Below are 24,760 nucleotides of genomic sequence, written 5' to 3'. Positions count from 1 at the left end.
GAGAAGGAAAACCAAGGCTCAAAAAGTGAGATGATTTGCTTTGGTTTACATAGCTGGAAAGTTGCAGTGCTGAATTTTAGTCCAGGTTGGTCTAATGCCAAATCCAAAGATTCTTATTTATTTGGTTTTTTAAAAATGTTTTATTTATTTATTTATTCATGAGAGACAGGGAGAGAGAGAGAGAGGCAAAGACATAGGCAGAGGGAGAAGCAGGCTCCATGCAGGGAGCCCGACATGGGACTCGATCCTGGGACTCCAGGATCACGCCCTGGGCTGAAGGCAGGCACTAAAACCACTGAGTCACCCAGGGATCTCCCCTATTTGTCTGTTTTTTACTATTATTCTGCCTCCCTCACTCTCGAGTACCAGTGTCCGGGTGGGGGTGGGGGACTGTAGTTTAGAAAGAATAGATTTTACTTTCTGATTATGCAGTCATATGTGATTCAATAAGAATTTGATTATTTTTTTTAGACTTTATTATTTATTTATTTATTTATTTATTTATTTATTCATGAGACACACACACAGAGAGAGAGAGAGAGAGAGAGAGAGGCAGAGACGTAGGCAGAGAGTGAAGCAGGCTCCATGCAGGGAGCCTGATACAGGACTGGATCCCGAGACTCCAGGATCACGCCCTAGGCAGAAGGCAGACACTAAACCACTGAGCCACCCAGGCATCCCAGCATTTCATATTTAGTAAAGCATTTTATATGTATCATGCTAGATACTGAGAGGGATGTGGGGAAGAACAAGACTTCTAGGAGCTCATACTCTCACAGAGGAAAAAAATACCTATTGAACCAAATTCAGATAAAAAGCTGGCCCTGACATTGAGCTATAGGTTATGAGGAAATGAGAGAGGGATTGATTTTGACTGAAACTCTCAAGGAAGTAATCTTGGAGAAGGTTGAATATTAGTTGCATTTCAATGGAAGGGTCAGGTTTTTACAAATACAGATAGAGAACCTTACAGACTAGGGGACATTTGGAGCAAAGCAACTAAGGTTGGATAAGTCCTAGGTGTATGTATGGATATGAACCTATTCTGGAGCCCAGAACCATTGGCTGAGTAGTGTTGTGGTCACAAAATCCTGGTGGAAGAGGTCCTATCTTGTTCGCTTTATGCACTATGCCTAGGCCATAGTCCATCTCTAAATAAGTAAGATTCTTGGGCTCAGTGATGCAGTACCTGAAGTCTTCAACTCAAGCGGTGAAGAGCCCAATGTAGTGAGCAACAGATCTCTCCTCTTTTGACTCAATGGCTTATTGCAGGCTCATGATTTCATGGATGGTAAAAGTTATGAAGTCTAATATGAAAGCTGATGAAGTTTAATATGAAAATGAGAAATGGGTTATTAGAAAATGAAGAAAAGGCTATCCTCATTATAAAGTAGCAAAGAACTTGGGTGATTTGTGTTCATGTTCTAGTGTTTTGTGGTCCTTGTGAGCTATGAAATTGGATATTTAAGCTGAAGAAATTTCTTTTTTTTAAAGATTTATTTATGATAGACATAGAGAGAGAGAGAGGCAGAGACACAGGAGGAGGGAGAAGCAGGCTCCATGCCAGGAAGCTGACGCAGGACTTGATCCCAGGACTCCAGGATCGCACCCTGGGCCAAAGGCAGGTGCTAAACCACTGAGCCACCCAGGGATCCCCAAGCTGAGGAAATTTCTGAGCGAAGTATTAAAGGAGTGGCTTGGCTTTTCCTGACTGCTTATAGCAAAATGTGAGAGAAATGACTTAAAGGTGGAATTGCTAAGCAAAAATGAAGCAGAACTTAAAGATTTGGAAAATTCTCAGCTTATCCATAGAGCAAAAATGAGAGCACTAATGGTGTGGTCAAGCAAGCATTTGATAAGGCAATCAGTATGGACCAGCTGTCTCAACAGACACCAGGCACTATTCTTCAAGACAATGGAAGAATGACCCTGAAGGTGATTCAGAGATCATCAGGCCTGCCATTCACATTGCAGGCCCAGGGTGCACAGCTCAGAAGACATGGCTGCCTCTACTTAGGTTTCAAAGGGCAAGGTAAAGACCTCAGTCTAGGAGAACCACAGGCACAGGACTCCAACCTGGGAGAGATGCAGGTGTGAGATCCAAGCCTGTCAGAGTTGCAGGGTTCTTGCAGAGGTGCTGTGTGGGTGGGGCCCAGGCAGAGAGCGGCTGCAGAACCAAACTCCCTTGTAGGGATGGCGTCACTACCCTAGTGGATCTGGAAGGTAAGCCATCAAGCCAAAGGGCATCATTAAATCATTCTTGAGCCTTAAGATTTAATGTTGTTTGCCCTGAGGAGCTCTGGGTGGCTCAGCGGTTTAGTGCCTGCCTTCGGCCCAGGGTGTGATCCTGGAGTCCCTGGATTGAGTCCCACATTAGGCTCACTGCATGGAGTCTGCTTCTCCCTCTGCCTGTGTCTCTCTCTCTGTCTCTCTCCTCTCTCATGAATAAATAAATAAAATCTTATAAAAAATGATGTTGTTTGCCCTGTTAGGCTGTGGACTTACCTGAGACCCATTATCCCTTCTTTCCTATTCTTCCCTCATCTATCCTATGCCTGTTTCAACATTGTGTTTTGGAAGCACACTTCCTTGATTTCCAAGGTTCACAGCTAAAGAAGAATTTGCCTTGGGATGAATCCTTACTCAAGTCTTACCCATATCTGATTTAGATATTAAGATGAGGCTTTAAACTTAAACTTTGGAGTTGATGCTACAAGTTAAGACTTATGGGGCTGTTGGGATAGAATGAGTGTCTTGTATGTAAGAAGGATATGCATTTTGGGAGATGAGGCATAGAATATTATGGACTGAATGCTGATGTCCCTCTAAACTTCGCTTGTTGAAATCCTAACCCCCAATGTGGTGGTATTAAGAGGTGGGACCTTTGGGAGGTATCTGGTCATGAAGATGAGGAGCCCTCATGAATGCGATGAGTGCCTTTATAAAAGATGCCACAGAGAGCTCTCTCCCCCATTCCTCTATGAGGATACAGCAAGAATACAGCCATCTGTATTCTCCAGCCACCCCAGGAAGTGGGCTCTCACCAGACAGACTTTGAATCTGCCAGCACCTTGATCTTGAACTCCAGAACTGAGAAGTGTTTATTGTTTAAGTCACTCCATCAATGGTATTCTGTTATAGAAGCACAAACTGACTAAGACAGTCCATGTGGATGGGAAATTCTGGTTGCTCTCTTAAGTCCCTATCTACAGGCAAGAGAGTGTCCTGGAAAAAAGGTAGTCTTTGGAATCAGACACACATGTGTTTAAATCTCAGCTCTGCAACTTTGTAGATTCATGATCTTGAACAAGTTATGGTACCTCTTTGAACCTAATTTTCTTCATCTGTAAAATGAGGATAAAAAGAGCTTCCTTGCTAGGTTATTGTGTGGATTTAAACAGGTAACATATATATGGTAACTGACTCAGTACACATCATATAGTTAAGTCCTCAATATATAATACTGATGAGTCAAATTTTTCTGCTTCCAGCAGAAAGGCCCCCATTTTATTATAATCCATATAAAGGATAGGGACCTTACTTGCTTTGTCTCATACCTAATACATTGCATTGCTATTGTAGGTACTCAAATATTGGTTGGTTGGCTGATTGGTTGGTTGGTTGGATGGATGGATAGATAGATGAGAAGAACAGCATTTAGCAAAGTGTCTGACATATAGTTGACGCTTAATAATTATTCATTAAACTGACTTAAAACCAGCCCAATCGGGTAAGGGACAGGGAAACAGAGACCAGATAGTTCAAGAATCCTTAAGTCTTATATCAGCCATTTTTTCCCCACCAGTCTTTGTGAATGGAGAGTTAAAAGTTTCCCTTCTCCCCTTTTAGTGATCTATCAACCTTTCTAAGATGGAAATTAAACAGATGGTCAAAGGTTAACTTATCAACCAACAAAGTAAAAGCTGACCAGCCACAAGGGTTTCTCTTTTTAAGGTAATTGCTTACTGCTAAGCTCTTGAAAGCAGCATCTTCTGGGAGGCTGAGAGGGAAGATATTCATTGCTTACAGTGAGCTTGAAATACAGCTTTGGTAAGGTCCAGAGAGGCCTGAAATTTGTTTGGGATCCAACAGAGAGGAAAAGATAGTGTTTAATTCATTTTAGATGAAATTAAAAATCTCTACCTTGGAATTGCTATTTCTTTTCCTTTTGTCCTTCTACAGTTTGAAACCAACTCCTTGACAGTTGCTTTCCACTCACTGTAGTAGCCAACATTTGTGTAAAAGGTTTAGTCTGCTCTAAGACTTGGGCTTGTGTCTTCATTAAGGACATATTTGCTGAGCACCCTGCCAGGCCCTGCAACTCTTCTAGTGGCTCATATAAGTTTGCTGAATCCCAGGCAAGTCTCTCATTAAATGGTATTATAATCTTTGTGTGCTAAATTTGATTTCAAGATTTGTAGAGATGCTTCCATCTTATTTATGTCAGAGTAGGCAGCTGCCTCCATGGCAGTAGTGGAGGGATGTGGAAAATAAGTCTACCCTAAAATATCCCTTTCTTAGCAGGCTCAAAACCTCTACCCTTAGCGTTACCAAAAAGGTCAATAGTAAAGGAGGGAGCATTATCTTTTTTGTAGAAAGTCCTGGGTGACAAAAAATGTTTTACCATTCCTGTTAACATGGTGACCCAGTTCCTTGGTCTGCTGAGCTGCCTTGAAGCTTGGCCTCTGAAGGGTTTCCATGGGGCCAAAATGACTAATGCCACCTGAGTTGGGGGCTAGAGAATAGAATACTTGAGTAAGCAACCATGAGATAAGAGGGAGCAGAAAAGATTCCTGAATGGCAGAGCCTGAAACAAATATGATCTGCTTCATAATCTTGCTTCCAAATGACCCTGTAGATGAGCCTCTCTTAACAGAAAGCAAAATGTAGTCTGAGTAACTTCAAGTTCAAATTCAATGAAAACCATACTTTGGGACCATTGCCTACTATTTTGTATGCATTGAATGCTACTTTCTTTGTTTTCTCTGACATAAGCGCATTCATGGTGCTCTCTTTCCAAATGTCATCAGCATTATCACCTAAATTTAAGTTCAGAGGTCAAGGTATCCTTAGTCCACAATAAAAACTCTGCCAAAAAATCTTCTCAGATCTGGAGTAACTGATCTTCCAAAGTTCTAGGGAGGGGATTTTCCTTCCTCTGAAACTAATCTAGACAAACTGAGAAGTTGAAAATGGGCATGAATTATCTTTCATTACACATATGTCTACTTTAGCCCATCTCACTTGCCACAGCTCTAAATGTATAAATAGATCAGGGTACAAGGCAATGGGAAGGAAGGAGAGAGAAAACTGTTGAGAAAGCCAGGACAGAGAGATGCATGGGGACCAGGACAGAGAGAGAGAGAGAGTAAGGGAGGGGATGAGAAAGTGTAAGAACCAAGGAAATGAGAAGAGCTATAAGGCTATATTTTGTTATATGCCAGGTGTTTTTAGAGGTACAGATGATGTAGTAGGAAACAGAACAGAACAGACCTACCTAATCCTTGCTCTCATGAAGCTTACCATTCAATGGGGGGAAGGTAGAAAATAAACAGGATAACTAACTGAAATATACAGTAAGTCAGTGGTAAGTACAATGAAAAAAATCAATTAGGCAACAAGAATAGCAAGCATGCGCCAGGGACTTGCTCTTTTAGATAAGGTCAACAAGAAAGGCCTCACTGAGAAGCTAACATCTGAGTCACTTTCTCAGCTATTCCCTAACTCATAGTTCTTGGTCAGGGTGAAGGCTCTTCAGTGTGGAGCAGGAAATTGCAGGATGTGAGGTGATGAGGTTTGGCTCCAGTGGAAACAGTATCTCTTCTGGTGGCAAATGTCCTCAGAGGTCATCTCCTCCAGCTCCTATATCTGCATAAAGGTGGTAAGTGATTTGCCCAAGCATAAAGGCAAGGGAGGAGCAAAGCTAAGAAATCTGTTGTTTTAATTCCAAATCCAATGTCGTTTCCATGTTACCTTGGGGCAATGGGACATAGCTATTTCCTCTTACCCCCTTGAAGAATAGAAAATGTGGATATTACCTTAAATGTTTATGTGAATCTCCTGGGAAGCTTGTTACAAATGAAGATACCAGGGCCCACCACCAGAAGATTCTGATGTAGATGGTTCACAAATCCCACTTTGAGAACTCCACCTAGGCTCTTGGGCAGAATAGTAGACCTTTTTATCAGTTTTGTTTTGAGTCATTTTCAGATCTTAGTTCCTCACTAAAGATGCTTTGAAGTCATTCCATTTGTCCAGCAAGTCTTGTCATATTTTCTCGAAATGGGTCACCATTCTTCTCATCTGTGTTCCTTTAGAATCTTCTGTTATGCTCATTGGGCATGTGAACCCATAAAAGAAATAGTCCAGAGCACAGAGACTGTGAAAAAATGTAATGGATATAGGGGCACCTGGGTGACTCAGTTGATTAAGCATCTGCCTTCATTCAACTCAAGTCATGATCCAGGGTCCTGGGATCGATCCCCATGTTGGACTTCCTGCTCAGCAGGAGAGTCTGCTTCTCCCTTCCCCTCTTCCCCTATCATCACTTGCTCTCTCTGTCTCTCTCTCTCTCTCAAATAAATAAATAAGATCTTTTTAAAAATGTCATGGATATGAAGCTGAAAAAGAGATTTGAAGGCAGATGATAGAAGAGTTTTAAGGTCAGGCCAAGGAATTCAGACTTTTTTTTAAATTTTTTAATTTAAATTCAATTTGCCAACATACAGTATAACACCCAGTGCTCATCCCATCAAGTGCCTTCCTCAGTGGAATTCAGAATTAAACCTGTTGAAAGGACAGCTTTTATAGAGTTTTCAAGAGACAGATGATGTTATCACATTTTTTTCTCAGAAAAATAAGTCAGGCAAGATTGTGTGGGATAGGTAGTGGTGAGCAACTGATGACAGTAGGATAGTTTTATTAAATAATTTTAATATTTCAATCAAGAGCAGAAATGAGCTATAGCTATGAGCATGAATCAAAAGAGGGCATGAGCAATGGAAGCTATTGGAGAGGTTACAATCCACATGATTTGATGACTGATTGGCTCTGTGTGGTAAGAGAGGATAAAAGAGTCTGAACGACTTCAAACATTCTGGGCTTGCAGTGTCATGATCTGAGATAGGAACTGCTATCTCAGGGAAATAGGAAAGAGCAAATTTGGTAAAGCAAGAGGCAATGGGGCTGCATATTTAAGAGAGGGGTTAGATTTAGAGATCCAGATATGTCAGTGATTATTCAACAAAATCTTTTGAGCACTTGCTATGTTCCAGGTGTTTGGTGTACAACAGTGAACAAAGAGATAAAATCCCTTTCTTTTGTGGGGCTGACATTCTAGCATGGGTGAGGTGGGGGCATTAATAAACAAAATAAATATGTATATTATCTTATAAATCAGAACATAAATGCTATGGGAAAAATATTTGAGATCAAGGGAATGCCTATGATAGCTCCAGAAGAGAGGGACACAAAGGGAGAGTGCAGAGTGAGAAGCAAAGGGGGCTAAGAGCAGATCCTTTGCAACACTGACATTTAGAGTTTGATGGGAAAAAAAAGAGTTTGATGGAGAAATAACAGTGATTAACCAGCAGAGGAGACTAAAAGTGAAGTAGAAAGGCTAAGAGGAGTACAAGGTGATGGGAAGATAATGTTTCAATGAGAGAGTGAGTATCAGTGTCAAATGATGGCAGGCGGGGTCAGAAACAGAAGGCAGAGATGAGGCCATTGAGATCAGAAACTAAGAGGCCATCAGTGGAGTGGCAGAAGCAGAAGCCAACTCATAGGTGTGACTTTCATTTATAGTATGATACACAATTGTAGGAGATTAAATAGAGAATGAACAATAAAGAAGTAGAGATGAGGAATGAAGGCAACTCTTTTTAAAATTTAGAAAATAAAAGGAGTGATTAGGATTGTACCTTGAGTTAGAAAGAAATAAAGTGATGGGGAGCATTTTTGGTTGGGGGATGGTTGTGAGGAAGACTTGGGAGTGTCTGGTGGCTGAGAGAAAGGACCCAATGGGGAGGGAGAGTGTGATCATTAAGAGAATGGGAAATTGGGATCCCTGGGTGGCGCAGCGGTTTGGCGCCTGCCTTTGGCCCAGGGCGCGATCCTGGAGACCCAGGATCGAATCCCACATCAGGCTCCCGGTGCATGGAGCCTGCTTCTCCCTCTGCCTGTGTCTCTGCCTCTCTCTCTCTCTCTCTGTGACTATCATAAATAAATAAAAATTAAAAAAAATTTTTTTAAAAATAAAAAAAAAAGAGAATGGGAAATTACTACATGACAGTAGAATTGAGAGTATAAAGAAGAATTTATATTTTGGCACTAAAAAAAAAAAAAAAGGCTGAAGTTAACATTGGAAGCAAAAACCAAACTATAACAGGAGACAAGGAAAGCAACAGCCAAGGAAAACAAAAGTTGACTTGAAGATATGGAAGGATTGTGGTGGAAGGGAATGGGAACTGAAGACGTTTATGTTTTATAACTTGACAATTTGAGAAGCATGAAAATGGTCAGAAAAACAATCATGAAGAGATAAATGAGAGAATTGGGCAGCATTGTTCTTGGTCTGATTGGGGTTGTATATATGAGTGTGTTATGGGGTCACTCAGCATGAGTTGCTTGTGTGTTCACTAGGATCTCTATAGATGGGAAGGATTAAAACTATGCGTGCACTAAGGATTGAGTTTAGCACAGTAGTCTCAGAAGAGGAGGAAATTAGGGAAGATAGATTATCATCGCATTTAAAGTAGAAATGGTTGCCTCTGGTTTCCAGAATGGGTAGAACTGGAGGTAAAAGCAAGTGCTGTTGGGAGACAAGAATAGAGAGGAATCAAGAGAAAAAGTCCAATGGACTGTTGGAAGAATAGATTTAGTGGGAATGAGGGAGAGCAGAGCTAGAAGGCTCCTGTTGGAGACAGAGCTTAGAGAGGGCATTTATAATAATTAAGATCTCAAGGTTAGAACCATTTGAGGTAATAATAAAGTCATGGAGTGGCCACTGAGTTGATTGCTCAAGTACAAAGGAGATGAAAGTCACTGGAATAAAAGAGGTTGTGATATTGTGATTTATAAGAAATACATATTTGGTCAGTCAGCTGACCAAATATATATAAGAAACATACAATATAATATATATAATATACAATATAAGATTTATATTATATATTTATATACACATAAAATGTACACATAATATATAACATACTATACACATAATATATGATATATAATAATAGTACATAATATATAGCACATAATACAGAACATATATAGCATACATATTACATATATAGCACACAACACACAATATATAATACATGACATATGTTATATAACATATATACTATACATCATATACAATATATGAAAATATACTATGTAATATAATATATAACACACATATCACATATAGTATATAACACATGTAATGTATAACACATATATCATATAACATATCATATACAGCATATGTAATATATAAAATATTTCATATACAATGTATTATATATTATATTGCATAGTACATATACCATATCACATACTATATGATAATGCCATATATTATATTACATATTACCCATAATGTGCAATATACATATTACTTTATATAATAATTCACTATATATCATATATTTATTAAACCTATTATATATCATATGTAGTATATGGCATATATAATGATACATACCATATCAATATGTATATGTTACCATATAATGCATTATTTGCATATGATATATAGAATATACCATATATTACATGATACATAACATATCACACATCACATCATATATGCACATATAATATACACCATGTATTACAGATTGCATATAATATAATGTAATATAATATGAAATACATATAGCATAATATGCATATAACATATACAATATATGATATAATATAAAATACACATGATATATAACACAGTTATGACATATAACACACAGTATGCATAACATACAATACACACAATATGCAACACAATATATAACACACAACATATATCACATGCAGAATACCATATCACATACAATATGTTGCATATTATATATGCTATATATCACAAATTACATACTGTACGAGCTGCATATATCATATATATGCCACATCATACATCATATATTGTATATCATACCATGATATCCCATGGTTTATTGCATATGGGATGAATTGCATGCTGCATATGCAATATGTGATATATTACATGGGACATATATGCATACTGCATATATGATGTATGCAATATAACATGTCACATATTGCATGCATTTAATATGTGGCACATTATATGTTCTGTATGCAATGTAATGTGTATCATATGTGTAATATGTGATATGTAGTATATCAGATATGATGTATGGTGCATATCTCATATGATATACAGATATGATGTATGGTGCATATCTCATATATACATATGATATATCTCATATGATATATGATGTATGTGATACATCATGTGTGGTATGTGATAAATGTAGTATATAGCATGCATGATGTATGCAGTTTATGCATGTGATATATAATTTATAGTATGTATAATGTATGTGATGAGATATTTCACATATATGTGGTGTATTATATATTGTGTTGCATATTGTGTATGATATATGTTATACCCAATATGTTATATGTCATGACTATGTTATATATTATGTATTATATATTATATCATGTTATATATTGTATATGTTATATACATATAATATATTTATATATTTCCTTATATTATATGCAATATGTAATATATCGCATATATTATATATGCATAAACAACATGTGGTTTATGATATATATTATATTGTATATTATAATTTTTCATACATATTATATATGATATATTCTATATATGATACATTCTGTATGTGATATATAATGCATGTTATACACGTATTATATACATATTAATATGATATACATTACATATTACATATCCTATATTATTATATTATTATGATACATTATGTTATATGTAATATAGTGCGTGTAATAATGTATATAATAAATATTAAAAATTAAATGAATTAATATATAACAAGTATATAATGTATAAGTTATGTACTGTAATATATATATACTGTATCATATTATATATGTAATATATCATATAGTATGTGATATATAATATATGGTATATAATATATAATGTAATAATATATTTTTCTCATATCTATTTGGTTTTTGTACACAGTTCCTGGCTCAGAGCTCCCCAAACCCTTAGAATTTCCTGAGCAATAGGAATATCTTTTGTCATAATATTTGGTCTCTTGCTTCATGAACTGAGGATTTTCTGAAATTGCTTCAGAGCAATAAAAGTGAAATAGGTTTCTTGTTATTCTTAACAAGCCCCTTTGGCCAAGACTGGATTTATGTTAATGAGGTGACTTTCAAGAAGCACCATAAGATGGAGGTAGGTTGCCAGGGGAACCAATCCTGACTAGAGGATTGGAACTTTCAGTCCTACCCCCTGATTTGAGGGAGGGGAGACAGGCTGGAGGTTGAATCAGTCACCAAAAGCTAATGACTTAATTAATCATGCCTATGTTATGAAGCCTCCATAAAAACCCGAAAGGACTGGATTCAGAGAGTTTCCAGGTTGATGGACACATGGAGTTTGGGAAGAGTGGTGGCCTGGAGAGAGCATGAAATTTCATACCCTTTCCCAAGACCTCACACTATATATCTCTTCATCTGGCTGTTGATTCATATCCTTTATCACATCCTTTACTGGTAAACATGAGTGTTTCCCTGAGTTCTGTGAGCTGCTCTAGCAAACAAATCAAACCTAAGGTGGTTGTTGAGATCTCCAATCTGTAGACAATCAGTCAGAAGCACAGGTAATAGCCTGGGGCTCCCAGCCAGTGCCTGAAGTAGGGGGTTGGGGGAAGTCTTGTAGGGCTGAACCCTTAACCTGTGGAATCTGATACTAGCTCTGGGTAGATAGAGTCAGCATTGAATTGAATTCTCAAGACACCCTGCTGGTGTCCAAGAGTTGCTTGGTGTTATAGAGGGAACTGTCCCCGCTCCATTGGAATTGGATCTGGGAACACCAGTTCTAAAAAGAGAGGTCAAGGCCAGTGTCATGTGTGGGTCACGTGAAGACTCAAGTTGTTCAAGAAGGTAAGAGGAGGATATATGATGGAAAGAATATGACAATGTGGGTTCCAGGTTGTTCAGTGGATGCAAAGGAGTGGCTATGTGGGGGATATGGAGATGATTGTGAAGATAGTTTATCTGTCAGATGATGAGGGCTTCAAAAGAGAAGGAGGAGTTATTGATGAAAGGAAGTCTAGAAGATACAGTGGGAAGTCTAGAAACTCCTACTAGTTTTCTTTACCCCAGGAATATATGGAGTGGGGATGAGTGAAGGAACTATAGTTTTGCTAATTAATGTGTAGCCTGTGGACCAGCAGCATCTGGACTCACCTAGGAGCTTGCTAGAGATGCAGAATCTCAGGTCCTACCCCTGACCTACTGAATCACAGTCTACATTTTATCAAGATCTTTGAGTGATTTAGATATATAATACAATTCAAGAAGTACTGAAGGAAGTGCCATTATCAGAGGAAAGCTAATGTTTGGTGAAGGAGTAAAAGAAACTTTCCAAAAAATGTGTTAACAAGGCCTAGGGATGTGTGTAGTTGGCCTAAGTGGAGAACTAACCAGTTACAGTTGGCACTAAGGTATGAACTTACACTGATTAAGATGTTCCTCTGGTGGGGTGAACCCAGCCAGATGATCTTTGTCCTGGGTTAGCTCTGGGTGATGGAGGGAACTGCTTGGTTGTGGCTGCTCAGGCAGCTGGTAAATCTTCCTGGAAGGTTCTTCTTAGGGAAAAACATCAGTGCTTATAGTCTGTAGCTTGGTTTGTAGCTGAGGCCTGGTGGAGTTACTTAGAATAATGAGGCTTCTTGCTGTGGAACAGAATCCATGTTGGAAGGCAATGTGAACATTTTCTCTTAGTTGATGAGATAAATCCTTTGTGAGGTGATCTGTTTTGAATCAATAGTTAAGTGTGCGATGGTGGTGTCAGCAAAGTTCTTTACAGAATGTTTACCCTCCCCACCCCGAGATTTTGAAGTGGGTCTGGGAAAAAGTTGAAAATGTCAACAAAAGAGGACAAAGGTTCTTCCAGCCAAAAACTTACCAAAGTTGCCTTTAGCTTTGTTTACTGCTTTTTCTTTCTATATTTGTTTTACTAGCTTCATCATTTTCCTTTCCAAATAAGAGGTGAATATTAATCTGGCAATATTAATTAAAATACCCTAAAAACTCTAAGTCTTAAAACTTAAATGAGTACAACGTATACTGGCTGAACATATGTGCATGTAATAATATCAATATTGCAAGCCCCTGCTGTGAGAAGCCATAGCAAAGCATTTTTTGCAGACTTACTTCTGGGATCACTAATGATTAATTAGTGTGTATCATAATGTAAAGCAAATGTCACCCTCGCTACCTGGGGTTGCTGTCATTTGAGAGCGGAGCGATTTCCTGTTGCTCCCTGACACTAAAATGTAAACTGCCTGCCACCTTGTGGAAGATGGTAGGTATCTCATGCCCAGAGTAAAAAGCAAGTGAGTCTCTGATCCTTCCAAGTTCTCTTGGGAGTTTTCATGGATGCATTGTTGCCTGCAGATAAGTGTAGTAAGAATTGAAATGGAAATGATCACATCTCAATTAAAAATTGCACAACTGCATTTCCTTTCTCATCGTGTATTTCGAAACGGAGGCATTGATACCAAATGGTAAACGAACAGTGTCTTCCCGTTGGACGGCTGTTTCTTGAAGAACCGTGAGGTGGCCAGACCTGCTCGGTGTATTGGCTAGCCCCAAGAGAAATCACAGCTGATTGAGCATTTGAGACCGCTAGCTCCGAGGCAGAGTGCTGGCTACGAAGCAGTGGACTGAATGCCACGCCAGTGGTTCATGTAGTTTTCGACCGAAGTAGGATTCTTGGCGCATTCCGGAGTTTAACCTGCTCCTCGGGGGCCCTCAAATGGCTCTACTCAGGCAGCCATCAGCTCAGTTGATTACTGTAACTCGCTCAATCCCAGGAAAATGTGTGTCCTGGGGAATAAATAGTTATTCCCTAACTCCAATCACAATTTAGAAAACAATTGCATCAGTAAAGGGCCGCTTGGAGGAGACAGGCGAGTAGAGCCGTGGAGGGAATTGGTGTTTGGAAGAGCAAGAAAATAAGACTGTCCGCAAGTTCCCTAACAGGTGGTTTTGGTCAATTTGAGGTGGGAGGGAGTTAAGTGGCTGTTTCATGAAATTGACTGGTCAATTTAGTCAAAATGGTCAATTTGGTAAACTTGGATAGACTCAGTCAGAGTTTTTTCCAGAGGGACTGTGACAACCTGGATTCACTCTCATCTTACAGCCCCAGTCCTTAGGAGTGCAGTCTATCTATCTATCTATCTATCTATCTATCTATCTATCTATCTATCATCTATCTATCTATCTATCTATCTATCTATCATCTATCTATCTAATCATCGTCTATTGGCTTTAAATATCAAATGCACTTCTGGGCTTTAAGTTCATCTTTGCATTCCTGACTTTCTAGTAGTAGTGCAGGAGCTAATCTTAGTGATATCGAGATTTATTTTTAAAATATGGAAGGAGGGACGCCTGGGTGGCTCAGTGGTGGCGCATGCCTTCGGCTCTGGGCTTGATCCCTGACCAGGGATCAAGTCCCGTGTTGGGCTCCCTGTGAGGAGCCTGCTTCTCCCTCTGCCTGTGTTTCTGCCTCTCTCTCATAAATACATAAAATCTTTAAAAAATAAATTTAAAAAATATGGAAGGAGACTATATATTAAAAATAATGTATACCCAGGGTGCCTGGGTGGTTCAGTTGGTTAAGCATCTGCCTTCCACTCAGGTCATGATCCCAGGGGGCCTGGGATCAAGCCCCTCATCAGGCTCCCCTCTGCTGCTCCCCCTGCTTGTGCTCTCTCTCTGTCAAAGAAATAAATAAAATCTTTAAAAAATAATGCATACCTAAACACACTCATAAGTTCAGAGAATAAACTTACAAGTGCCTGAGGGGAGGGAGGATGGGCAAAATGGGTGAAGGGGAGTGGGAGATGCAGGCTTCCAGTTAATACAATGAATAAGTCATGGGAATGAAAGGCACGGCATAGGGAATGTCGTGAATGGCACTGTAATAGGGCTTTATAAGGACAAATGGCCACTACAGTTGTGGAAATCACAACATAATGTATAAATTTATCGAATCAGTACAGTTGTACACTTGAAACTAATGTAATATTGTGTGTCACCTATACTTCAATTAAAAAAATTTAAATAATACACATCTGTTGATGAATGACTTAGGATAGTTTTTTAAAATTATTTTATTTACTTATTTCAGAGAGAGAGAGTGTGCGTGAGAGCGTGCACACAAGCAGGGGGCAGGGGGCAGAGGGAGAAGCAGACTTCCACTGAGCAGGGACCCCAACCCTTGACTCATCCCAGGACCCCAGGATCATGACATGAGCCAAAGGCAGATGCTTAACCGACTGAGCCACCCAGGTGCCCCAGGATAGTTTTGATAAGAACTTAAAATTATTTTTGCTACTTTGCAGCCTATATTTTAATTGAAGGGCTTCCATGCTAGCTCTCCACAACAAATAATTATAGAGTCATCAAAAATAAACTTTCAAGTATTTATTACTATTATTCAGGAACAAAGTTATATATGAACATGTACTCAAAACTTGTATTTCTCCAATGAGAAACCACACAGTTGTACCATCAAAAATGAAATGAATAAAAAATACTACATTCACTCAGTAGAAAATAGATCACTTGGTGACCTTGCCTTTATGTTTCCTTTTATCCAATTTCTTGTAAGAATTTCAGAATGTGCCCCCTCCTTATAAATTCTGATTCAAGCATTTTTATCCCTATTAGTTACCTAGAAATGAGAACTATATCTTTGAGGAAACCCAGTAGCATTTTGACACAATAATGGCCAATGGTAAAAACAAACAAACAAAACAAACAAACAAAAAACAGTTCAAGTATATCACAGTAGTCTCATTCTCTTTGGATATGTGCTCGTGTACATTTTTTGAGACAAGCATGAAGCCGGATATGCAAGTTGAAAACAAACTAACGGGAAAAGCTCCTCATTTTCAATTATGCTCTTGACAAAGTGTGAGTTTAGCGTACGTTCTTTTAAAATATGAATGTAGCTATGTATTTATACCTATAAGAATAAATGTCAACCATGAGCATTTCAATTTTTTAAAGGTACTTAGAACTTAGTAAAGAGTTGGAATTTTGGAAACCAAAATAAGAATTTATGTTTTCCAACTGAGATAAAGCTTTCTGATGGCTGGAATATAGTCTAGGTCCAAAAAGGCACAGTGGTGAGAATAAATAAAATAAATTGCTTCCCAACTGCTGAAAGAGTATAATACCCCTCGTATGATTGTTAACAAGCTGCTGTTAAGGCTGTTCTAGGACCATTCAAGCGGTGGGTCTTAGCTTTCTCTCCCTCAGCATTAGATGATACACATCATTTAAAAAGAGGAAGTTCGTTAAATGTTTTACCCTTTATAATTTCAGGCTACTGGTGATGGACAGAACCGTATTATAATAGAGGTGGAAGTTACTGGTATAAACTATTTTCTTTCACTCATTAGGAAACACTGAGTAGCTCACTTAAGGTTATGTTACCCTGGGGCACAGCTATTATACTTTTAACGGAAATATTCTACTAGACTTGAAACTACTATGCATTTTGTTTATTAAAATAGTGTTTAAAACTACATGTTTGTTACAGAAGATTACACACTAAACAGGAGAGCAGCAAAAATCGTCTCCTTCTATAGTAGAGGACTCAAACTGATAGCGAATCCATCTGCAATTTAAATTCCTTTTTCTATAGGTATTATCTCAGGTCCTCTTTGTGTGTTTTCTCCTGTTTTTCTTTGTGTTAGCTATGGCTTGTGCAATATGAACACTGTGCCTTGCCTTTGGCCCACAGTTGAAGCAGGTTTCATGACATCAGCGTCATCTTGTTCCTCCTCCTGATGTGTCTTTGTTTGATATGCAGTTTCATTTGCTGTCATTGTTTAGCTTAAGCAGTTGGCACTTGGGAAAGTCTGTGGAAACCTTCAATTCATCCAATCAGGATGGGCTGGGAAAAATATCTCTCACTAATACAGACAGCCCCATGTTTGGTTACTCAAGAATTGCATGTGAATTTCAGCCCTGATTAGAAAGAAAACCTTTGGGGGTCACACAGCTGCCAAGGTAGGGGGAGGTGCAGAGAATGGTTGGAGAGGCTTAGATGAGAAAATCTCCAAACAGGAATGACTTCAGGTGTCTAATATTTGTAGTCTTTCGAAAGGGGCATTTGAGAGGTGAAAGGAATCTGATACCTTACTGAGAGGGAGGACGCTGATTATACAAGAGCCCTGATTATATAAGTAGTGAAAATTTGAGTCAATCAGTTGGGTATTTTGAATTCACGACATCAAACAACTGATCTGGCTGTTCTCCACCCCCACTCCTGAGGGGACTAGAAGGACTGGTTGTAGACAGCCTCTTAAACCACTGTTTGGTCTTGGGTTCATGCTGATGATCACAGCTCAGGATAGGGATGTGATTACATCTGCCAGACACTAGCATGCATTTCGATTTATTTTGTTTTTATATCTTCCTTTTTTTTTTGTCAATATAGACAAAACACTGGGCTGCACAGTAGAAAAAATACCAGTTAAACCAGTCATTTGGCTGGTCTCCTATCTCCATTTACTGACTAGTTCCACAAAGCCAACTGCTTCAGAAGAACTCTACAGACATAGACTGATCGTGTCCCTAGGACCAGACACAGGAATTAGGAATTAGGACTCAAATTGTACGTTTGCTGACAACAAATGTTGACAGTGTGACCCAGTTGGCAGGGATGCTGAGGTTGATTTAGTTTCAATTGTTCATTCACTCATCCACAGTATTTTTCTTTTCTTTTCTTTTCTTTTCTTTTCTTTTCTTTTCTTTTCTTTTCTTTTTTTCTTTCTTTTTTCTTTTCTTCTTTTCTTCTTTCTTTCTTTCTTTCTTTCTTTCTTTCTTTTTCTTTCTTTCTTTCAATCTAATTGGCTTTATTGATTCACGAAGTAGTCAGCATCCCATAGCAAATTGAAGGAAGCTCTTCTCATCCACAATATTTCCTGAGCAGCTACTATGTGGCAGTCACCCTGCTGATGATGAACAAGACAGATCAGTTGCCCGGGTATAAAGGCATTAAAGAGGAAAATTATAATACTGTGTGTTAAAAGATGTGTAACTGACTTTGTAAAAATCTTCTTCCCTTCTTCAACCCCTATTTTCTCAGGCAAGATGGTTAGTTCCTGCTTCCTACACTCTCTCCCATCAGGTGATGCTTTGAAATTCCAAAATGTTCTAACTAACACTTCTGTGTTATGTGTCAGCACTTATTTCGCATCAACTTGAAACTGCCACTGAGTCTGGGAGCACACATGAAGGATTTCTCTGTGGCTAGTTCCACAAAGGAAATCAATTGTGCTCCAGCCCAGCAGCTGTGGGTTGGCTTTGCTTGCAGAGTATACCCTCCTGCCTGTGAAGTGCAAAAGGATCTCTAGCCGGCCGACTTTCTAGCCCAGCTGTGATTGGGTTTGCTCTTATTCTCCTCTTGCAGATCCTGCATCCAGCCATCTCCTGCTTAAGAAGAGCTTGAGACATTGTAACAATCACTGCTACTTTGGAAGGCACCAAAGGGTGTGCCTCACCTCCAGGAGTAGTTTGACAAAGTGAAGACGGTCCTCAATTCTGTCAGTCAAAACAGAAAACATTAGCTTTGGCCAATCCTAGAAATGAGTTGTCAACAAGATCATCTTCAATAAGAGAAATTACTCCCTTTCTTTCTGTAACTCTGTACTCTCTCACTACACACACACACACACACACACACACACTTGCCTTTTAGGACTGAAATCTTCCTGATTTGGCTCTCAGTAATCTCTTCCTCCAACCTACGTATTCTTTAAATCACTCACTTGACACTTTTGACCCTAGCTATAGTGTTGTTAATACAAGTTCTATCTTTCTCTCACATCCTACATCTAATATTTCAGCAAAATCTTTTGGCTTTTTTTTTTTGGCTTTATTTTTTAAATATGTCCAGAGTTTGACCACTTTTCATCATCTCCACAGCCAATGTCCTGGTCCAAGCCACCATCATCTGTGTCCCAAATTACTGCAATAATTTTTTAACTGGCATTCCTGTTTCTATTCTTGACTCATAGAGTCTATTTTATATACAGCTGCCAGAGTAATTCTTTCAAAACAGACAGTAGATTGTTACTCCTCTGCTCAGACCTCACTATTGTCTGCCCATTATCCTTAGTTATAGAATAAATTATTTACTGTGGCCTCCAGGGCTCTACATATTCTGCTCCATGCCTAGTCTCCAATCTCATTTTGTTTGACTTTCCTCTCTGTTCACCAAGCTCCAGCCACAATGGTCTTCTTTTTGACTCAAACATGGCCAACCTCATTCCTAACTCAGAGCCTTCATATCAGTGATTCTGTCTGCCTGCTTCAACCCAGATCTTCTTATGGCCTGCTTCCTCGCCTCACTCTGATCTCAGCTCAAATGAACTCCTGCCTCTAGATCTTTACTTGATTAGCTCCTTTTCATCATGTGGATCTCAGCTGAAGAATCCTCTCCTCAGAAAAGCCACTTTGCCCTATCTATAGTAATTTTTCTCTCTGCTCTACACATTTTAAAAGTCAATTATGGGATCCCTGGGTGGCTCAGTAGTTTAGCGCCTGCCTTTGGCCCAGGGCGTGATCTTGGAGCCCAGGGATCAAGTTCCGCATTGGGCTTCCTGCCTAGAGTCTGCTTCTCCCTCTGTCTGTGTCTCTGCCTTTCTCTCTGTGTCTCTCATGAATAAATAAATAAAATCTTTTTTAAAAAAGTCAATTACTTGTTATCATTATATCACATAACTATTTGAAATTCTCTTATTTATTCCTTATTCATTATCTCTACAACCCTCTTCTAGATGTGCCTTCCATGAAGACAGAGACGATCTACCTTGTTAATTACTGTATCCCTAGCACCTAGAACAGTTTCTGACATATAGCAGATATGCAATCAGTATTGTTGAATAAATGAATGAGTGAATGAATGCTATGTAGCAGGCACTATTACACAATGAATTGATGCAAAAAAGGAAAATTGGATTAGTACATGATCTGAATAATGCATATGGATATGCTTTTATTTCCAGGTAATAGTTCCCTTCTGTTTTGGTGAGGTATACCAGGAATAGCCAGTGGACAAGCTGCAGTTAAAGTTCACAACTGATTAAAGTCTTAAAAATTTCACTGCTATTGCATGTCAAAAGGTGTTAGTGTTCCACCCACCATGAATGAAATGCTCTCTAAGGAGTGATAAGTTTCCTAAGGAGACTTGCAACTTTTCCTGAATATCCTCTTTCCTGCCTCATCTGTCAAATTCTAAAGAGAAGCACGGCCAGCATGAAGATAGTGGGGAATCATTTACTGTGAGAAGACCCCTTCAGGTAAGCAGCACATTTACTACTCCCCTGCCATAATTTCCCATCACCACCACCATTAACCCATGTACCACCTAAATTCCCCATTCGATACTGAGGCACTCCTCCCTTAGACTGCTGGGCATGCTGGCTGCTGATGACTCACAGCTGAGTCCCTCTCCAGGCTCTGGCCTCATCTCAAGGGAACCACCTCACCTAGCATTACACCCTTCCTCTGGAGAGCAGCTCCTATCTAGGTACTTGATATAGGACTATGGGACCTAGTCCCCTTGCCTCAGTTCAGTACAACTTTGAGGGGCCATCCTAACTCTATAATCCACTGTACGATTGGCTGGAGCCTCTATTGCAACTACATGGTGGTTTAAATTCTTCCTGTGTCCAATCCTGCTTCCCCAGTTCTCTTAGAGGTGTTATTCTGAAAGAACTCTCCTTCTCCAAAACTCCTGTATTCAGATTCTGTCTCAGAGTATATTTCCCAAGAATCTGACTTAAGACTTGATTCTAGGAAGAATATTCTAAAATGGGATTTTGGAAGTGTATTACCCACCAACAAATGCAAGTGAAAACCTTTTCACTGGTGGTAGGGGGAATTATAACATCGATTCCTGGCATCCTGTAGCTCTTAAATTGTTCAGATTTTTATCAGTGGTGAACTGGGATGTAACACCAGAGGAAATGAAGACTGGCAGGAGCAATATCTTGTGCATTTGAGTGTTTGGGTGAAGTAATAATTATAAGGACTGGGGAATTGGATGGCTTTTTTTTTTTTTGAGAGGGAGGGTGAGGAGGGGCAAAGGGAGAGAGAGAGAGAGAGAATCCTAAACAGGCTCCATGCCCAGCACATGAGACCAACGTGCGCCTCAATCTCACAACCCCAAGATCATGACCTGAGCAGAAATCAAGAATCAGACACTTAACAGACTGGGCCACCCAGGCGCCCCTGGATGGCTTTTTTCTGAGATGCTTTTGACAAAGACAATGAAACACTAATGAGGATTAGTAGCTGATTTAAGGTGGAGTGTGAATGCCAAATATCCTTGGCAGCATAGAGATTCTCATCTCTTTCAGCTGAAAGATAGAAAAAGTTGAAGATTGAGACCAAGGCATAACTGTAAGGATCTCAGGTTTCCAGGTAAGGTTGAATTCTCAACCCTAGCAAGTTGGTTATGCCAAGGTCAGGACACTGATGGAAAGAACGGGTACTCTGAGGCATGGGGTAAGGCATCTGGATCAATTCGTTCTAAGTTCTTGACTTCCAAAATTGCCCCAAACTCTCTATGCCTTAGAAATGAGTTACTCCTCCTTGTTGAAGCTTAGTACTCTCCCTTTGCTGGAAGATGTTATAGTATAGTATAGTATAGTATAGTATAGTATAGTATAGTATAGTATATATAGTATTTCTGCCTTGCAAGAAAACATGTACCCCTCTCTCCTCAGAATCTACCACCAGCTCCCACCCTTGCTGCCATATCCATGACTTAAAATTAAGTTACATTACCCAGTCGTGGAAATGCTAGGCCTCTTAAGGGAGAAAAGTGTATCACAAAGGAGCCACAGGACCCATTCACCATGGATTAACAGGGGTTGGGGAAGTATATATGGTACTGGATTCTAAGGGTGCTGGACCAAGAGAAGCAAAACATAAAGTTGGATAAACGAGAATTTTATAAACATAAGATTACTTTACTATGATATAGAACTTACTCTGCCAAGGACCCTGTAGGGTATGCTAACGTGCTACTAGGATGACTCCTAGAAGCTTGGGGAAAGTGACCATTCAACACAAAGTGAAATAAAAATGCTAGAAATTGCATGGCAAATGGTGGAAGAAGAAATCAGAAGTCTCCAGAATTGGTCATGCCCCTGAAAGGGAACACACCACAAAACCAGAAAACCCACCAGAGCTGAAGGTTAGAGAGGTTAAGGCTCATACTCAATATCTCTTGAGTAATAATAACAGAATTGGGAACCTAGGTCTTCTGATGAGAAAGTCCAGGGATCTTTTCAATACACTAGAACTGCCTTGTGGAATAAAGGGGAAAGGAGAAAAAATGAGTGGGAAATATCAGAAAAGGAGACAGAACATGAAAGACTCCTAACTCTGGGAAACGAACTAGGGGTGATGAAAGGAGAGGTGGGCGGGGGATGGGGGTGACTGGGTGACGGACACTGAGGTGGGCACTTGACGGATGAGCACTGGGTGTTATTCTATATGTTGGCAAATTGAACACCAATAAAAAATAAATTTATAAAAATAAAAAAATAAAGCTGCCTTGTGACAATGCAAGAAAGAGAAAACATTAAGTGAATCAAAGACAGTCCCAGAAGACAGTAGGGCATAAGGAAAAGCATTCAGACATTTTCAGATATGTGCATATTTTTTCAACTCGTTTTTCTCCCTTAGAAATTTTAACTGACGCTTGTAGAATGATTTGATCATCCCAAATTCTTTTCTTGAGAAATCCAAGACAACATAGAAGTCATATTTATGGGGAGCCGGCTATGTGTCAAGCACTGTGCAAGATGATTTACAGAATTAGTTCTTATAATCTTCGGTTACCCTATTATTTTACAGATGAGGAAATTGTGGTTCAGAGGGGATAAATAACTTGCCCAGACTTCCACAGCTTATAAGGACCTGCACTGGGAGTTCAGCCCAGGTTGTCTGGCTTCAAAGTACTTGTTACAATAGTTAATCAATCAATTAATCTAGAAGCATTAATTGGCCCCAATTATGAGCTCAGCATTGTGAAGGTGTATACAAGGATTATAAACTAGGCTCCCTGGTCTCAGAGGCTTGATAACCTATATGGCGAGGTAAAAGATTAGGATTAACTGTTAAACTGTGTGGCATAGACTCGTACTCCTCAAAGTACAGGTCGATGGATCAGCAGCATTTTTGTCAACTGGGAGCCCAACCAAAATACAAAATCTCAGGTGCCAGTCCTATTAAATTAGATCCTGCATTTTAATAAGATCCTCTGGTTACTTGCATACATAGCAAAGTTAGAGACATTCTCATATAGATAATCAGTGCTATAGGGAGTAGGCATTAGGTGTCAAGGAGGAGATGCCTGGAACTGGGTTTTGAACTGGGGAAGGATGAATGTTACTCTTCCTGTTTCTTGCAGGTTGGCTTGTTTCTTGTGAAAGCCATTTCTAAGGACCTGGGAAGGGCCTATCTGAGACAAGTAATGGGATGAGAGAGGGAGATAGGGTTCTCTTTGCTTGAAGTATAAGGGAGGGCTTCAGGGAAGCAGTTGAAGGAACTGAGAAGTGATGGGAGCTCAAGGGATGATCGGAGGGGTCCGATTCTACCAACAGGAATGGAGAACGCAAAGATTCATTTACATCTTACTTCACAACCTTCCCTTCCCTCTTCCCTTGCATGATTACCCCCTTAGTAGTCAGGGAGGGGGCTGAGAGACAGACCACTAGCTGGCAGTCTGGGGTGTGAGTGTGTGTGTGTGTGTGTGTGTGTGTGTGTGTGTGCATGTGTCGTTGTGTGTCTTTGGATGTGCACATACATGCTTAAGCCTCTACCTCTGGACTCCTTTAATGCTATAGGCCTAATTGGCACATTTTAATAATAAAATCTCTTTCCAAATAAGCTCATACCATAGAGCTACATTTTCTCTGGTAAAGCTGAATACAACTGGTCTTCAGTACAATTTCCATTTGCTCTAGGGACTTAAGAACATTAAATGTCTTAGTCTTAACCAAGCACCATTCTAATTAGGAAAAAAATTGCATTAGGGAGCACATGAATGTCTGAGAAGAACGCATTCATTCTTGATTTTGATATTTTAAAATATAGCAGATTGCAGAAATGCAGATTACAACGTGTATATAGTGTTAAAATTGCTTTTGCTATTATAAAGATAAAAATAGCTCTTGGTTCAAATTTCCTGCTGCTTCTTTCTAAATGAAGGAGTTAAATACTGAAAGGCAGGTGGATGCTGCCGCTCCTTTAGAATGAGCTGAATAGGGTTGATGGCAGGAGCTACAGGGAAGCTATTGAGGCTGCAGATGCATATGCTGCCCTTACTTCCCACGAAGTTCAAAGTGGGGTGAAGCTGCCTGGGTAATTGGCTATGAAATAGCAAACCCTCTGGATAAAAATGGCCCTTGTACTTAATTACCCATGGTTCTGGGCAGCGGGTAGCCACCTGGTTGATTAGTGACCCTAC

At 39.4% G+C, this 24,760-nt stretch overlaps 2 long non-coding RNA genes across 2 annotated transcripts in view; one reads left to right on the top strand and one right to left on the bottom strand.

Annotated features, from left to right (window-relative positions):
* LOC140627572 (uncharacterized) overlaps nt 1-19,972 on the top strand; it is a 93,708-nt gene extending 73,736 nt beyond the window's left edge. The window contains exon 4 of the long non-coding RNA XR_012026247.1: nt 18,686-19,972. This is a non-coding gene — a long non-coding RNA (uncharacterized lncRNA). The remainder of the gene's footprint in view (nt 1-18,685) is intronic.
* Nucleotides 15,670-24,760, bottom strand: part of LOC140627573 (uncharacterized) — a 37,391-nt gene continuing 28,300 nt past the window's right edge. The window contains exon 2 of the long non-coding RNA XR_012026249.1: nt 15,670-18,816. This is a non-coding gene — a long non-coding RNA (uncharacterized lncRNA). The remainder of the gene's footprint in view (nt 18,817-24,760) is intronic.

The sequence above is a fragment of the Canis lupus genome, chromosome X (genome assembly GCF_048164855.1).
Source record: "Canis lupus baileyi chromosome X, mCanLup2.hap1, whole genome shotgun sequence".
NCBI classification, from domain to species: Eukaryota; Metazoa; Chordata; class Mammalia; order Carnivora; family Canidae; genus Canis; species Canis lupus.
The sequence above is the reverse complement of the archived record's forward strand: the minus strand, read 5'-3'. Positions and strand labels throughout refer to the sequence as shown.